Source organism: Malaclemys terrapin, chromosome 3 (assembly GCF_027887155.1).
Source record: "Malaclemys terrapin pileata isolate rMalTer1 chromosome 3, rMalTer1.hap1, whole genome shotgun sequence".
Lineage (NCBI taxonomy): Eukaryota > Metazoa > Chordata > Testudines > Emydidae > Malaclemys > Malaclemys terrapin.
In genome coordinates this window covers 206,315,100-206,333,901 of record NC_071507.1, presented here as the reverse complement: position 1 = coordinate 206,333,901, position 18,802 = coordinate 206,315,100, and the positions used below count along the sequence as shown (strand labels likewise).

General features: G+C 43.4%; 1 protein-coding gene across 6 annotated transcripts in view; it reads right to left on the bottom strand.

The window, feature by feature from the left end:
- DTNB (dystrobrevin beta) overlaps positions 1-18,802 on the bottom strand; it is a 350,654-nt gene that overhangs the window by 264,275 nt on the left and 67,577 nt on the right. The gene's annotated exons all lie outside the window — the stretch shown is intronic.

The following is an 18,802-nucleotide window of genomic DNA, read 5'->3' as shown; positions in this document are numbered from 1 at the left end:
TAGTGCTCATCTTTAAAAAAGGGAAGAAGGAGAATCCGGGGAACTACAGACTGGTCAGCCTCACTTCTGTCTCTGGAAAAATCAGGAGAGGAAGGTGACCAGGAACAGTCAACATGGATTCACCAAGGGCAAGTGATGCCTGACCAACCTGATTGCCTTCTATGATGAGATAACTGGCTCTGTGGATATGGGGAAAGTGGTGGACGTGATATACCTTGCCTTTGCAAAGCTTTTGATACGGTCTCCCATAGTATTCTTGCCTGCAAGTTAAAGAAATATGGATTGGATGAATAGACTATAAGGTGGATAGAAAGCTGGCTAGATTGTCGGGTAGAGATCAACGGCTCGATGTCTAGTTGGCAACTGGTATCAAGCAGAGTATTCCAGGGGTCAGTCCTTGGGCCAATTTTGTTCAACATCTTCATTAATGATCTGGACGATGGGATGGATTGCACCCTCAGCAAGTTCGCGGACAACACTAAGCTGGGGGGAGAGGTTGATACACTGGAGGGTAGGGATAGGATCCAGAGTGACCTAGACAAATTGGAGGACTGGGCCAAAAGAAATCAGATGAGGTTCAACAAGGACAAGCGCAGAGTCCTGCATTTAGAATGGAAGAATCCCAGGCTCTGCTACAGGCTGGGGACTGACTGGCTAAGCAGCAGTTCTGCAGAAAAAGACCTGGCGATTACAGTGGATGAGAAGCTGGGTATGAGTCAACAGAGTGCCCTTGTTGCCAAGAAGGCCAACGGCATATTGGGTTGCATTAGTAAGAGCATTGCCAGCAGACTGAGGGAAGTGATTATTCCCCTCTATTTGAAACTGTTGAGGCCACACCTAGAGTACTGCATCCAGTTTTGGGCCTCCCATTACAGAAGGGATGTGGACAAATTGGAGAGTCCAAGGGATCTGGGGTTATTTAGTCTGCAGAAGAGAAGAGTGAGGGGGGATTTGATAGCAGCCATCAACTACCTGAAGAGGAGTTTCAAAGGGGATGGAGCTCGGCTGTTCTCAGTGGTGGCAGATGACAGAACAAGGAGCAATGGTCTCAAGTTGCAGTGGGGGAGGTCCAGGTTGGATATCAGGAAAAACTATTTCACTAGGAGGGTGGTGAAACACTGGAATGGGTTACCTAGGGAAGTGGTGGAATCTCCACCCTTAGAGGTTTTTAAGGCCCGGCTTGACAAAGCCCTGGCTGGGATGATTTAGTTGGGGTTAGTCCTTCTTTGAGAAGGGGATTGGACTAGATGATCTCCTGAGGTCTCTTCCAACCCAAATCTATGATTCTAATTTTTATTATAAATATTTGCGCTGTAAAAAAGATACACAAAAGAAATAGTATTTTTCAATCACCTCATACAAGTACTGTACTGCAATCTCCTTATTGTGAAAGTGCAACTTACAAATGTAGATTTTTTTTTGTTACATAACTGCACTCAGAAACAAAACAATATAAAACTTTAGCGCCTATAAGTCCACTCAGTCCTACTTCTTGTGCAACCAATCACTAAGACAAACAAGTTTGTTTACATTTATGGGAGATAATGCTGCCCACTTATTTGCAATACCACCTGAAAGTGAGAACGGGTATTCATATGGCACTGTTGTAGCCAGCATTGCAAGATATTTATCTGCCAGATATGCTAAACATTTGTATGCCCCTTCATGCTTCGACCAGCATTCCAGAGGACATGTTTCCATGTTGATGACAGGTTCTGCCTGATAATGATCCAAAAAAGTGCGGATTGATGCACATTCATTTTCATCACCAGTGCCACCAACAGAAGATTGATTTTCTTTTTGGTGGTTCAGATTCTGTAGTTTCTGCATCTGAGTGTTCTCTTTTAAGACTTCTGACAGTATGTTCCACACCTCATCCCTCTCAGATTTTGGAAGGCACTACAGATTCTTAAGCCTTGGGCCGAGTTCTATAGCTAGCTTTAGAAATCTCACATTTGTATCGTCTTTGCATTTTTTCAAATCTGCAATGAAAGTTTTCTTAAATCGAACAACATGTGCTAGGCCGTTATCCGAGACTGCCATAACATGAAATATATGGCAGAATGCAGACAAAGACACAGAGCAGGAAACATAAAATTCTCCCCCAAGTAGTTCAGTCACAAATTTAATTAACACATTATTTTTAATGAGTTTCTTCAGCATGGAAGCTTGTCCTCTGAAATGGTGGCCAAAGCATGAAGGGGCATGGAAATATTTCACATATCTGGCACATAAATAGCTTGCAACACCAGCTATAAAAGTGCCCTGTGAATGCCCTGTTCTCACTTTCAGGTGACACTGTAAATAAGAAGCAGGCAGTATTATCTCCCATAAATGTAAACAAACTTGTTTGTCTTAGCAATTAGCTCAACAAGAAGTAGGACTGAGTGGACTTGTAGGTTTTAAAGTTTTACATTGTTTTGTTTTTGAGTGCAGTTATGTAACAAAAAAAGTCTACATTGGTAAGTTAAACTTTCATGATAAAGAGATTGCGCTACAGTACTTGTATGAGGTGAACTGAAAAATATTATTTCTTTTGGGGTTTTTTGCGTTGCAAATATTTGTAATAAAAAAGAATATAAAGTGACCACTGTACACTTTGTATTCTGTGTTGTAATTGAAATCAATATATTTGAAAATGTAGAAAAAGATCCAAAAATATTTATATTAAATTTCAATTGGTATTCTATTATTGTTTGAGAGTGCGATTAAAACAGCAATTAATCACTATTAATTTTGAGTTAATTTGTTTTGAGTTAACTGCTTGAATTAACTGAGATTAATTGACAGACTCAGTTATTTTACTTCTGTATTTGGCACTAGTGTGACCACTGCTGGAATATCCCAATTCTAGTGTTCACATTTCAAATAGGATGCTGATTAACTGGGGAGGGTTCAGAGAAGAACCACAAGAATTATTAAAGGATTACAAAATATAACTTATAGTGATACGCTTGAGGAGCTCAATCTATTTAATTTAACAAAGGGAAGCTTATGGGGTAACTTGATCACAGCCTATAAGTATCTACATGGGGAACAAATATTTGATAATCGGCTCTTCAGTCTAGGAGACAAAGGTACATAAGGTCCAATGGCAGGAAGCTGAAGCTAGACAAATTCAAACAGGAAATAAGGAATTAATTTTGACCAGTGAGGGTAATTAATTAGAGGAATCTGTAATAAATTAGGTGAAATATTTTGTTCTACCCCATCTGCATTTTTCTGATGTAGTTAAGTTTAGCTGGAAATTTCCAACCAACTCTACTGTCCACATATGAATGGAGTGCCCAGAAGAAACAACAGAAGACCTAACAACTGGACATTAATTCCTAATGACTGCCAGCCAAGAGTAAGTTATTTCCTCCAACTCTCTGTAGGGAAGCAAAGAGGAAAATCCCCAGCAGCTGGGACCCGGTGTGAAGGGACTGGGTTTTAAGTTTGCTGCTGCAGACAGACACACACGGGGTCAGAGAGGAACAGAGACTAAGACTGGCTTCATCAAACCATGGAAAGTATGGGAAGTTGCTAATGAATTAAGCTTTGCTTTACCATTCTAACCTGGGCTCTTAAATACTGTATGTCAGCTGACTAATATACTCAGGGGGAATTCTGTGCCACTGCACAATACAGAATTTTGCAGAAATTAGTGTTGGATGCACAGAATTCCTCCCCCCCCCCCCCCCCCACAGAAATGGGCTACAGAGATGCTGGCTGCCACTAGGGGATGATGGACCCAGCAGAGCCCAGCTTGCAAATAAAAGATACTACTGGGGGGAGGGCGAGGGAACTGGAGAGTTTCCAGCATCTGCAGTTCCCAGCACACCCTGAAGGAAGGAGGCGGCAGCACACAAGAAAATCTGTGCAAGCCCAGGACCTGCAAATACTTATTGGTTGCATTGCTTCTTGGAGGGGTAAAGTCTCTAACAGCAGTCTGAACTCATTTGCACTCCCTGTAGAGAACACAGTGAGAACCAGTGATACTATAGCTTGGAGGTCCAGTCTCTGAGTCATGGGGTTGCATGGCTCGCCTTTGTAAAAAACGACACCGAAGGTCTCTGAAAGGGACCATAGGAAGACTGGGATATTGAACCGCCTGTAGATTCATGACAGAAGGCATAGTCAACATTACCTTTTTACAAAGCAGATGTTGAGGCCTAAACTATATCGAAAATCCTTTGAGGAAACTGGTAAAATACTATCAGGACAAAAAATTAAATTGAAAACCACAACCTTTAAACAAGCAAAACTTAGTAACCCAAACACAGTTTGGCACTATACTCTTGCTCCACTTAAAGATCCTGTCAGTAGAGGAGTCAGTAAAACCAAAAAGTAAGGTAGGGAAACAGTGGGATGTGATGGAGTGAAGAGAATTGCCTTGAGGCTGAACTTGGCATGCTCACTGGGTTGCAGGTACGTATGGGGGAAATCTAATCCCATTTTACCTCACAGACATTTTGGAGGACAGAGAAGGAGAATAGGACCTCATAACCCAACAAGGTACATCTTCACTAGGAAAAGAGATGTGTTCTTAACTCAAGTTAGCTAGCATGAGGTACAATCCTAGTGAAGACCAGGGAAGTTTATAATTTCAGCAGATTAAGACAAGACTATACAGGAGCCTAGGATTTATCTTGACCTGCTAACTCATGTGAAAAGCACAAACTGCCTGGTCTTCACTAGGATATTCGCTCATGTTAGCTATCTTGAGTTAAGAACACACCTTTTTCCCTAGTGAAGACAAGGCCAAAGTCATGGTCTGTGACGGGCTCTGTTGACAGGGTCTAAAGAGTACATTGCATGGAATGCACCAACTTCACCAGAGGGCTATCTAAAGGATAAACTGAACAAAAGTACCTTGTTCGCGCCTGGTGGGAGTGAAAGTAGGGAATATTTGGGAATGGTGGTCAGGGCAGGAAGTAACCCAGGAATTATCTGGTATGGTTCAAATTTTGCACTTTTATTTGAGTACTGATGTAATGCTGGTGTAAGGAGATGTGATGGGGCAGATGAATTTTCAGATATAAAGGAAGGTAGAAGCAAGAGATGGGAGAGATCAATGCCATATATCTGCTTCAGCAAGCAAAGGAAGCTGCAGATGGTAATCAGGTGTCTCAATATAGAGAGATGCCACAGATGGGATGCAAAGAGAACAAAAGAAGTGGCATGCAAGGGTTATGATTGAGATAACCTAGGACAGAGATGGAGGATGTTTGTGTTTTGGGTGATGTTCTGGGTGGGAGATAATAAGAGAGAGCCCTTATGACTTGGAGTGTGGAAGGGAAGGAGAGGGAAGCAGCTGTTGGCTTTTATGGCAAGAAATTATACACTATATGTTTAATATTTTTAAATATACTACGAATACAAATTCTAGACTTCTTAGAAATAAATTTAATACTCAATTGCCAGGTAAAAGTTAATTAACACTGAATTAGAGCTGTAGTTACACTTTTTTTAAAACAGAAAAACAATCAAGAATACTGTACATAAGAACATTAAAAGTCACGTTAAAAAAAAACTTTAAGCTGTCCTAACGTTATAAATATGTACTTACAATTTGACAGCCATTATTATAGTATTCCCGATATTCCACACAAAACTCAATCTGAAACCCATGACACATTCCTTTATATAACTCTACTATTAAAAGTAACTAAAGATTAATTACCTACACCAATAAATAACGTAACAAAGATACACTAGCGAGGCCACAACTTCCATTCATTAATGACCAAACTAAAACATACTGCATAGAATCATAGGACTGGAAGGGACCTCGAGACGTCATCTAGCCCAGTCTCCTGCACCCATGGTAGGACTAAGTATTACCTAGACCATTCCTGACAGGTGTTTGTCCAACCTGCTCCTAAAAATCTCCAATTGGCAATTTATTCCAGTGCTTAACCACTTTGACTGTTAGGAGGATTTTCCTATTATCCAAACTAAACCGTCCTTGCTGCAATTTAAGTGCATTGCTTCTTGTCCTATCCTCAGAGTTAAGGAGAAAAATTTTTCTCCCTCCTCCTTGTAACCTTTTACATACTTGAAAACTGTTATCATGTCCTCTCTCAGTCTTTTCTTCTCCAGATGAAACAAACACATTTTTTTCAAATCTTCCCTCATAGGTCATGCTTTCTAGATCTTTCATCATTTTTGTTGCTCTTTTCTGGACTTTCTCCAATTTGTCCACGTTTTTACTGAAATGTGGTGCCCAGAACTGGACACAATACTCCAGTTGAGGCCTAATCATCTTACTTTCCAAATAAAAACCACATCTGTTTCATATCAGCTGGTATTTTAATTTTTTTTATGCTGCTAGGAGATATTTTGCCATTGTAAATTTAACTACTGTTATATCCCATGTACTGATATTTTGATATTTTAAAATTGAAATAAACCCAAAACATTGTATTTCACTCAATACAGTGGAAAAAAAACGATTAAATCTTATTAAAACATACTAAGTAGACAAAAAGTCTACTCTTCATCCAGACCAAGTGCCAACCTGTGCTAGCAGCTTTCCATTCAATTCTGGGCACACTAACCTACGACAGAGGTTAGTCTGAGACACTTGGTCTTGAACGACTCCAAAACCAGACGCTCACAATTAAGCTATGAGAGCCCGTATCACCTGTAACCAGTACCAATGACTGGGAAAAACAGTTCCTTACCCTACAGTAACTGTGGGTCTCTAAGGCTAGGTCTACACTACCTGCCTGAAACGGCGGGTAGAAATCGATCTCTCGGGGATCGAATTATCACGTCTCGTCGGGACACGACAATCGATCCCCGAATCGATGCTCTTACTCCACCAGCGGAGGTGGGAGTAAGCGCCGTCGACGGGGAGCCGCGGAGGTCGATTTTGCCGCTGTCCTCACAGCGGGGTAAGTCGGCTCCGATAGGTCAAATTCAGCTACGCTATTCGCGTAGCTGAATTTGCGTATCTTAAATCGACCCCCCCTGTAGTGAAGACCGGCCCTAAGGTACATTGCCCACATGTATTTCACAACCCATGCTCCTTCCCCAGTATTGCAGAATTCTATATGATTTGGATTCTGAATTGATGAAGGAACTGAGGGACAGTTGGGCCACTCTGCCTTTATTCCCTCAGTTGTGGGGTCACAAGGGCATTCAGGATGCACATACAGTCCAACAGCCACCGCAGGCCAAAAGAATCTGATCTGAATCTGCATTATGAGGCACATGTGCATCAGAAATGGAATATATGTGGACAAACACATCTCAAAGAACCACACTTAGGCCTGGTCTACACTGGGGGGAGAGGGGATCGATCGATCTAAGATACGTAACTTTAGCTATGAGAATAGCGTAGCTGAAGTCAACGTATCTTAGATCGACTTAGAATCACTTACTTCGCGTCCTCGCGGCGCGGGATCGACGGCCGCCGCTCCCCCGTCGACTTCGCTTCCGCCTCTCGCCGTGGAGGAGTTCCAGAGTCGACGGCAGAGCAATCGGGGATCGACCATGATAAATTGATCCCCAATAGATCGATCATTACCCGCCAATCAGCGGGTAGTGTAGACATACCCTTAGGGTTTGACTACACAGCAACTCAGAGCATGGCACACCAGGGTGCAAATCTACAGCATACTAGCTTGCCACACACTAATTCACTGCATGGACCCTGCTAAAGGGCACTGAAAGTCCCAGAGTGTGAATTAGTATACTACACTTTCAAGTAGTAGTACACTAAGCCACACTCTTGAGACTTTCACTGCACTATAGCAGTGTCTACAACACAGGACATTACAGCAGGGCAAAGTGTTGCACTACAGATTCATACTCTGGCTTGACATGCAGTATCTTGCTGGGTAGACAAGCCCTAAGAGCATTATATTTGCAAAGTTAAGCACTCAAAAGTTAGGAAAAGCCAGTATTAAGGTTACCTGTGTTGTGAAGATACAGTAAAACCTCAGCGTTATGAACACCTCGGAAACAGAGGTTGTTCATAACTCTGAAATGTTCGTAACTCTGAACAAAGCATTACGGTTGTTCTTTCTGAACACTGACTTAATACACCTTTGAAACTTTACTATGCGGAAGAAAAATGCTGCTTTTAACCATCTTAATTTAAATGAAAAAAGCACAGAAACAGTTTCCTTACCTTGTCAATTTTTTTTTTACTTTCCCTTTATTATTTTTAGTAGTTTATGTTTACCACAGTACTGTACTGTATTTGCCTTTTCTTTTTTGTCTCTGCTGCTGCCTGATTGCGAATTTCCAATTCCAAATGAGGTGTGTGGTTGACTGGTCAGTTCGTAACTCTGGTGCTCATAACTCTGAGGTTCTACTTGTAAATTCATGAATTTCTGAAGCACTCGGATGCTACAGTGAGAGCTCCATGGAAACACTCAGCAGGAAATTAATAATTTTGTACTGAGTACTGGGTTTGGAGGGTGTACATCAGTGGTGGGCAACCTGCGGCCTGTCAGGGTAATCTGCTGGCGGGCCACGAGACAGTTTGTTTACATTAACTGTCCGCAGCTCCCAGTGGCCATAGTTCGCCGTTCCCGGACAATGGGAGCTGCGGGAAGCAGCGGCCACAGCACATCCCTGCGGCCTGTGCCACTTCCTGCAGCTCCCATTGGCTAGGAACAGCGAACTGTGGCCACTGGGAGCTGCAGGAGGCCGTGCCTGCGAACAGTCAATGTAAACAAACTGTCTCACGGCCTGCCAGCAGATTACCCTGATGGGCCACATGCAGCCTGGGGCTGCAGGTTACCCACCACTGGTGAGGCCTATGGCCACCCACTAAATGAGAAGGAAAAAAAGTAATATTGAATAGCTACCCATGTTCACTGATGGGGGCAGTGGTCCTGTGCAAGAAACAGTATGTGATCATGTAATTGAAGTCTGCATCATAATACAAACGCACAAAGGAGCCAAATAAAGTTGCAAGAACAACGTTAATTCTGAAATTTATCAATTTGTGTGTGCTTGATTTTATAACCTTAACATTCTTTCAACATTTTGTTTTTGATGTAATATATAACCATTTCCACAAGACTTCTTCAGTCTTATTCAGTACATAGGTTGGATGGCACTCAGATAATGAGAGAGAGAAGTCCTGTGGAACCATGATTCATATTGGGCCAAGTTGTGTTTGAAATTTACCTTCAAAATGAGGATTTGAAAACCTAACTTCAATATCATTGAAAATCTAACTTCAACATACCATAGTATATAACCTATCACTCAAATCAGCCTCTGAACCAGATAACTAGAGGGTAGCTAATGTAAAGCTGATTTTTAAAAAAGGCTGTCAAGGCAATCCTGGCAATTACAGGCCAGTAAAGCCTAAATTCACTACCAGGCAAACTGGTTGAAACTATAATAAAATTATCCGACACAGATTAACACGATATGCTGGGGAAGAGACAACACAGCTTTTGTAAAGGGAAATCATGCTTCACCAACCTATTAGAATTATTTGAGGGTGTCAGCAAGCATGTGGACAAGTGTGATCCAGTTGATATATTATACTTGGGCTTTCAGAAAGCCTTTGACAAGGTCTCTTACTAAAGGCTGTGAGACAAACTGGGACTGTTCTTACTGTGGTCTTTGAATGCTGACAGGGGAGTGTGGCTAGGATAGTCTGCATTGGGGGATGGGAGACTGACCGACGGAGAATACCTGAGCGTGTAACATGAGAACCCAGGAGGGGGTTGGAGGTCAGGTGACACCTTTGCCCGGGAAACTGAACAAAGGCTGTGGGAGGGGTCGCTGAAGAGAGAGTTTTTCAGGAGCTAGCTGGTGATATGGCTGGGAGGCAGACGGGGCTCTGACCTCCCCAGGGGCTGGGGTGCCCTGAGACCCCAAGATGGACCCAACTGAGGGGGGGTCCTGTTGTCTGTGCCTGCAAGACCTGTCTTGGACTGTATTCCTGTCGTCTAAATAAACCTTCAGCTTTACTGGCTGGCTGAGAGTCATGGTGAATCGGAGGAAGCCGGGGGTGCAGGGCCCTGAGTCCCCCATACTCTGTAACAGGTTGTTAAACAAACTAAGCATAGAATCATAAAATATCAGGGTTGGAAGGGACCTCAGGAGGTCATCTAGTCCAACCCCCTGCTCAAAGCAGGACCAATCCCCAACTAAATCAAATCAATCATGGGATAAGTGGGAAGGTCCTCTCATGAATCAGTAACTGGTTAAAAGATAGGAAAACAAAGGGTAGGAGTAAATGGTCAGTTTTCACAATGGAGAGAGAGAGAGAAATAGGGATCTGTACTGACACCAGTGTTGTTTAACACATTCATAAACAATCTGGAAAAAGGAGTGAACAGGGAGGTAGCAAAATTGGCAGACGATACTAAATTACTCAAGATAGTTAAACCCAAAGCAGACCGCGAAGAGTTACAAAAGGATTGCATTAACTGGGTGACAAGATAGCAGATGAAAATCAATGTTGGTAAATTCAAAGTAATACACACTGGAAAAAATAATCCCAACTATAAATACAAAATGATGGGGTCTAAATTAGCTGTTAGTAATCAAGAAAAATATCTCCAAGTCATCATGGATAGTTCTCTGAAAACATCTGCTCAATATGTAGCAGCAGTCAGAAAAGCTAACAGAACATTGGGAACCATGAGAAAAGGGATAGATAATAAAATAGAAAATATCATAAAGCCACTATATATCCATGGTACACATGTGTTGAATAGTACATGCGGTTCTGGTCACCCTATCTCAAAAAAGATATATTACAAATGGAAAAGGTGATGAGAAGGACAACTAAAATGATTAGGAGTATGGAATAGCTTCTATGCAAGGCGAGATTAAAAAAGACTGGGACTCTGATAATCACTTGAAAGGTTGTTTTTTTCCCCTCCTGCTGATGATAGCTCATCTCAATTGATTGGCCTCTTACAGTTGGTATGGCTTCTTCCACCTTTTCATGTTCTCTGTATGTATAAATATCTTCTCTCTGTGTGTTCCATTCTATGCATCCGAAGAAGTGGGCTGTAGCCCACGAAAGCTTATGCTGTACTTTTTGCGGATACAGACTAACACGGCTGCTACTCTGAAACTCTCAGTGCAGTTGAGAGGCCAAATGGTAGCTCTCTGTATTGGAAATGTTCTTGTCCTACTGTGAACTTTAGGGAGTGTCTGTGAGCCAGATGGATTGTAACATGAAACTATGTGTCTTGTAGATTGAGGGCTGTGTACCAGTTCCCTTTTTCCAGCATAGGGATGATTGAGCTCAGAGTGACCATTTTGAATCTGTGGGCATGGATGAATTTGTTGAGTCTCCTTAGATCGAGGATGGGTCTCCATTCCCCGTTTTTCTTTTGGGTCAGGAAGTAATGGGAATGGAATCCCTTCCCTCTGTGTTGTGATTGACCCAGTTCCACTGCACCTATTTGTAGAAGGTGATGTACCTCGTATCTCAATAGGTGCTCGTAAGAAGAGTCCCTGAAGAGGGATAGGGAAGGCGGGCGGGTAGGAGGCATAGCTGTAAAGGGGATGGTATAGCCCATTTGAATGATCTCTAAGACCCACTGGTCCGAGGTGATGGAGGCCCAGTTGCTGTAATATGGTCTGAGTCAGAGCCCAAAGATTTGGGTATTGGTCGTTGACACTGGTGCTATGGGGAGGTGGTGCAGACCCTCGACCAATGCTTCAAAATTGCAGCTTATTTGGTGGTTGTTGGGATGCTGCTTTCTGTGACTGATTCTGTTGACGTCTCTGTGTTCTGTTTCTTTGTCCCCGGGCGTCTTATGGTCTCTACTGGCGTTGAGACATGTTGTCGCTGCTCCTGTTGTAGGGCTGGTACCTTCGTCTCCTGTTAGGTGGTGTGTATATCCCTGGTCCGTAATGTTGCTCGAGTCCCTCACTGAAAGACTTAATCAGTTTTTAGGGAAAAGAGCTTGTCTCTGTCAAAAGGCAGATTTTCCACTTTGTGCTGGAGCTCTCTAGGGATTCCTGAGGAGTGAAGCCATGAGGCCCTTTGCATTACTATGGCCGTTGCCGTCGTGCGGGCTGCTGTGTCTGCTACATCGAGGGCAGCTTGAAGTGCCATCCTGGAGATAAGTTGGCCTTCGTTGACGATGGCCCGGAACTGGTCTCTCTTCTCCTCAGGTGTGTCCTGCGTGAAGTCCATGAGTTTGTTATAATCGTCATGGTCATAGTTTGCCAGTAGCACGGTGTAGTTCACTGTGCGGAACTGTAGTGTGGCTGAGGTGTAGACTTTCCGTCCTAAGAGGTCCAGACTCTTCCATTCCTTGTCCTGACGTGTGGTCTTATGTTGTTTGCTCGGTTAGTAGGCTGCATCCATCACTAATGAGTTTAGAGGTGGGTATGCAAACAGGAATTCCATGTCCTTATTTGACATGTGATTTTTCCTGTCTGTGCATTTGTTAGTTGGTGGGATGGATGCCGGGGTTTGCCACACTGCATCTGCGGGTTCCAGGAGGGCATCACTGATTGGAATGGCGATTTTTGATGAAGAGGAAGTATGTAAAATCTTTAGGAGTTGGTGTTGTGTCTCCTGAATCTCTTATAGGGGGATGTTTTGGCTCTCGGCCATCTGCCTAAACAGCTCCTGGAAGTGTTTGAAATTGTCAGGGGCCATCGTAGGTGTAGGTATGACCGTGTCATCTGGGGAAGATGAGAAATTGTGTTCTGGTGATTCCTTGTGATTAGAGTTGTCGTCCTTCTCTCCTTCCCCTTCCTGAAGTACCACAGAGGGTTCAGGTACTGATGATGTTGTTGCTGACCTTATGGGTTTCCTGTGCACAGACACAGGTCTCTGGAATTGGGCCTTGAAAGCTGCCCATGGGTCCAACTGTGGTCACTGGATAGAGGATGGCATGGGTGGGCACATCCATGGGTTCATGTTGGAAGACTCTTGCTTGTCTGTCCTTTGCGATTGTATTAGTGGGTAGTGTCCGCTGGGGAAGAATGTCCCGAGAAGAAGGCTGCCTCCCCTTCTTCCTCCTCATCATTTGAGAATGGCGGAGCGATGAGGGAATGAGGCTGCTAGGTGCCGTCAGTACCGGCGAGTCCACAGTGCCAAGTAGTGAAGAGTCAGGTGCTGATGTAGTTGGCATCTCGGAGAGTTGAGTGAGGAGGAGTTGATGCCATAGGCGCCGATTTCCCATCTGCCCGGTGGGTGCTCGAATCCCTCCCCCGTCCCTGGCCCCGCCTCTGCCCCACCTCTTCCCGCCCCTGCCCTACCTTCACCCCACCCCCATTCCACCTCTTCCCCAAAGTCCCCGCCCCACTGCCGGAGGTGCCTGGTGTATCGAAGGTGCTCACTCTTGATGAGCTCAGCCCCGATGGCAGGGATCTCGCCAGATATCATTTCTTTTTTAACAGTTCATGGCTTGGTGAAGACAAGGCCCTTTTTCTTGATTTCTCTGAAGATGAGGCATTCGTTCTGTCAACGGAGACTACCCCAGGGGAGCCACATGTTGATTCTGCTGTGGACGATCGGGATTTCTCCATCAAGGTTAATTTCAGACAGAGATCCCTATCTCTCCCGGCCCTAGCCTTTAGGCTGTTGCAGTGAGTGCATCTTGAGGAATGTGCGATTCCCCGAGGCAGCGGACACAAAGTGAGTGTCCATCTGAGATTGGCATGGCATCATTACAAGAGGCACATCTTTTAAATGCTGGGGATGCAGGCATTTTTAAAGCGTTCCTCTTTGGGATCTGGGGATGAAATTAAAGGGAAAACATGTTTTTTTTAAACTAACTAACTACGATATTACTGCTATGTTAATCTAAGTCTAACTAGAGTTAATTAAACTAGCAATCTAAAACGATATTTTTCTATAGTTCGTAGGGACAGTGCTAACGGACTACGTCTGAAGCCGAGGACGGTTGAGAAGGAACTGAGGGGGTCGGGCATGCACGTGCCAGAAGAGGCGTTAGCAGCGCTGCAAGACAGCTACTGCGCACGTGCATCCTGACCAGACACCGCTAGCAAAAATCTCCGATCAACGGCACTGGGACACACCGCCACCTGAAGTGGAGCACCCACAGGGACAGCACTCAAAGAAGAATGGAAGGAACAAGATCATATTTATAAAGGAGGAAGTCTGTGTAGCCCCTGAATTTTCTCAGAAGTGGTCAGCAACATAGGAACAATAGATGTAGGGCAGAATCAGAGTTCCAGAGTTGACGAGCAGACTGATTAGTGGGAGGAAAAGAACCTAGCATGTAGAAGGCGACGCTAAAAGAAGGCGACGTTAAAAGAAGGCATGTGCAGGGATTATAAAGTGTTTGAGTTAACAGCATATATCACCGGCATTTTGAAAGTCCAACCCTGAGACCCTGGAGTCAGAGTGCAGGTGTGTCAGTGAGGAAAGGAAAGAAACTATTGAAAACAACTTTGCTGCTTGCCTCTGAGGCAGTCAGTTAAAGCAGAGTATTGAGAATGTTTATGAATAGCATTGTTTTGCAGATAGAACAGGAGGTCAAGGAATCAGGAAAGGGGAAGACAGGGACAAGGAAAGCAGGGGATAGAGATGAGATAACAAAAACGAGAACCAAGTAGAAGGGAACAGTGGATTGGGGGGAGGGGGCGGGCAGGTCCGGAAGTGACAAAGATGAGGAGGTACAAGAGAGTTAACTAGGTTCAAAGGGGCAGGTGACAAAAGCTCACAAGTAAACATAAAATGGGCAACCTTGACAGAGCGCTAGGTGTTGGGGGAGACGTGGAAAATTACAATAGGGTAATAGGAGCAACAAGAGGGAAACAGTGGGGGAAATCTGCTCAGCATCTTAGATGTCTATATACAAATGCAAGGAGCAGGGGAACCGGAAGAACTGGAAGTATTAGTACGTAATTTAGATTATGACTTTGCTGACATCACAAAGACTTGGTGGGATAAACTCATGACTGGAATATTGGTACAGGGTAATAGCTTGTTCAGAAAGGACAGGCTGGGAAAAAGGGAGGAAGTGTTGCATTATACACCGAGCATACATACACTACTCCTGGGGGAATTCTGCCCCCATAAATTAAAAATTCTACACCAAAAAATTAAAAATTCTGCATACAATATTTTTAAAATTCTGCAAATTTTATTTGTCAAAATAACACTATATAATCACACCAGTTTCAATTATTTCGGTAATTTATTTCAAAATACCTGTCAGCAAGTATATCTAATAATACAGACAGACACAAAAATTCCCCCAGGAATAGAGAGTTAAAGAATCCCTAGGACAACCCAGTTCCTGCTTCTCTGCCCCTTCCTCCTCCAGAGCCTAGACGGGGGGCCAGACACTCACACCACTTTCCCCCCCAGAACCCAGCTGCGCCCTCCCCCAGCCCAGACACTCACACCTCCTACCCCCCAGAGCCCAGCTGTGGGCCCCCCCGGCCCAGACACTCACATCCCCTCCTCCCCAGAGGTCAGCTGCAGCCCCCCCCCCCCCCCCACCAGCCCAGACACTCACATCCCCTCCTCCCCAAAGGCCAGCTGTGGGCCTCCCCGGCCCAGACACTCGAGAGCCCAGTTGCACCCCTTCGGCCCAGACACTCACAGACCCTACCCTCCTAGAGCCCAGGGATCCAGAGGGAGAAACAGCCTTATGCTGGGTCCCGGGCTTACACAGAGTTTCCTATGTGTCACTGCCTCCTTCCTACAGGGCGTGCTGGGAATTGCAGATGCTGGGAACCCTCCAGTTCCCTCCCCCTCTACCCGGCAGCATCTTCTATGTGCGAGCTGGACTCTGCCAGGTCCAGCAGCCTCTAGTGGTGGACAACATCTCTGCAGCCCATTTCTGTGGAGGGGGAAGGAAATTCTACACGCCCAACATTAATTTCTGCAAAATTCTGCACTGTGCAGTGGCACAGAATTCCCCCAGGAGTAATACACTTTGTTCTAAGCTGCAGAAGGAGTTAAGAGGCAGTCAGGTTGAAAGCTTCTTGGTAAGGATGAAAGGGGGAGAAACCGATAACATCACAATAAGGGTCTACTATACGCTAACAAACCAAAGGAAGAAGTGGTTGAGGGATTTATAGAACAACCAACAGAAATATCCACAACACAAGACCTGGTAGTAATGGGGGATTTTAACTACCCAGACGTCTGTTGGAAAAGTAATATGGCAAAACAGAAAATTTCCAGTAAGGTCTTTGTGTTGGGAACAACTTTTTGTTCCAGAAAGTGGAGGAAGTAACCAGGGGGACAGCCATTTTAGAGTGGATTCTAACTAATGGGGAAAAATTGATTGCAAATCTGAAGATGAAAGGCAATTTGGGTGAAAATGATCATGAAATAATAGATTTCATAATTCTAAAGACAGGAAGGAGTGAAAGAAAGAGAATAAGGACAATGGACTTCAAAAAAGTAGATGTTAAACTCAGAGATGTTAAACTGGTAGGTAAGGTCCCACGGAAAGAAAATAAAAGGGATAAAAGAGTTCAGAACAGCTGGCAGTTTCTCAAAGAAACAATATTAAATACACAATTGTCAACTATTCTGAGGCAAAGGAAAGATAGGAAGAACAGTAAGAGGCCAACATGGCTCCATCAGGAGCTCTTTAGTTACCCGAAAATCAAAAAAGAGTCTACAAAAAGTGGATATGTGGACAAACTGCTAAGGAGGAGTACAAAATAATAACTCAAGGATGTAGGGACAAAATCAGGAAGGCTAAGGTACAAAATGAGTTACACCTGGCAAGGGACATAAAAGGCAATAAAAAGAGGTTCTTTAAATACATTAGGAGCTTGAGAAAGAAAGGGAAGGATAGGGTCTCCACTTAGTGGGGAAGGAGAGCTAATAACTGATGATATCAAGAAGGCTGATGTGTTAATGCCTATTTGGCTTCAGTCATCCCTAAAAAGTTTAACGATGACTAGATATGCAACACAATTAATATTAACAAGCGGGGGAAGAAAAGCAAGCCAAAATAGGGAAAGAACAGGTTAAAAAATATTTAGGTAAGTTAAATGTATTCAGGTCAGCATCCTAAGGTAATTAAGGAACTAGTGTAAGCAATCACAGAACCGCTAGCAAATTATCTTCAAGAACTCATGGAGGACAGGTGAGGTTCCAGAGGGCAGGAGAAGGGAAATCATAGTACCTGTCTTTAAAAAGGAGAACAAAGAGGACATGGGGAATTACAGATTAGTGAGCGTAACTTCAATACCTTGAAGGATACTGGAATAAATTATTTATCGATCAATTTGTAAGTATTAGAGGATAACTGGATGATAAGTAATAACCAGCATGGATTTGTCAAGAATAAATCATGCCAAACTAACCTAATTTCCTTCTTTGACACTGTTACTGGCCTAGTGAATAGAGGGGAAGCAATAGGTGTGATATATCTTTATTTTAGTAAGGCTTTTGACACGCAGTCCCTCATGACATATTCAGAAGTGAACTAGGAAAATGTAGTCTAGATCACATTACTATAAGCGCACAACTGTTTGAAAGATTGTACTCAAAGAGTAGTTATTAATGGTTTGCTATCAAACTGGAAGGGTGTATCTAGGGAAGTCTTGCAGGGGTCAATCCTGAGTCTGATATTATTCAATATTTTCATTAATGATTTGGACAATGATACTGGTGAGTATGCTTATAAAATTTATGGATGATACCAAGCTTGGAGGGGTTGCTAGCACATAATTGGAGGACATAATTAGAATTCAAAAGGACCTTGACAAATTTGGTGCACTGGTCTGAAAGCAACCTGATGAAATTCAATAAAGCCAAGTACAAAGTGCTTGGGCTAGAAAGGAAAAATCAAATGCACAACTACAAAATGGAGAACAACTGGCTAGGTGATAGTACTGCTGAAAAGGACCTGGGGGTTATAGTGGATCACATATTGAACATGAGCCAACAACGTGATGCAGTTGCAAAAATGGTTAATATTATTCTGGGGTGTATTAACAACAGTGTCATATGTAAGACACAAGAGGTAATTGTCCTGCTCCTCTTTGCAACTCAGCTGGAGTTGTGTCCCCAGTTTTGGGGCCCATACGTTAGGAACGTGGACAAACTTGAGAAAGTCCAGAGGAGAGCAACAAAAATAATAAAAGGTTTAGAAAACCTGATGTGACGTTATTGACATAAACTGTGACTTTATAGATCATTGTTGTCACCACTGTTATATATTTGCAGCAAATGTTGTACAAAGGTTGTCTTGTGAGGTGTTTATAAAAAGGATATGATTTGCTGGTTATGATTACGCTATCTGTATTCATGTATCATTTTTGTATTTAAAGTTATAATTATGGCTCTATACTGTCTGTATTTCAAACTTGTGCTATGCTTCTGGGTGACACCCCAGACAATGTGGCATCAGCACTGCCTAGCCTGCTTGATGGCCCATTAAGGACCATCAGCTATACAATTGACCCATTGTGAGAAGGCAGATACACCTTGTGACTCAGCAAGGTATGCAGGGACATGCCTATGGACAGAACTCTAAGGTTTTTCCATGCCATGTGCTGGGTAGCTTGTGGTTGGAACAAAGAAAGCACAAGCCACATGGCAAAAGGACTATAAAAGGCAGCAGCATCTCCATTTTGTCTTCAATCCTGCTTCTTACTTCTGGAGGAACCTTGCTACAAACTGAAGCGCTGAACAAAGGACTCAATGACCCATCCTAGCTGTGGATGTTCCAGAGAGTTGATTTGAACCTGCAGTTTATTCCATCACTGCTACCAGCCTGAATCAAGAATTTTGTCATTACTGTATGTAATTAATTCCATTTAACCAATTTTAGCTCTCATCTATATTTCTTTCTTTTATGAATAAACCTTTAGATTCTAAAGGATTGGCAACAGCATGATTTGTGGCCAAGATCTGACTTGT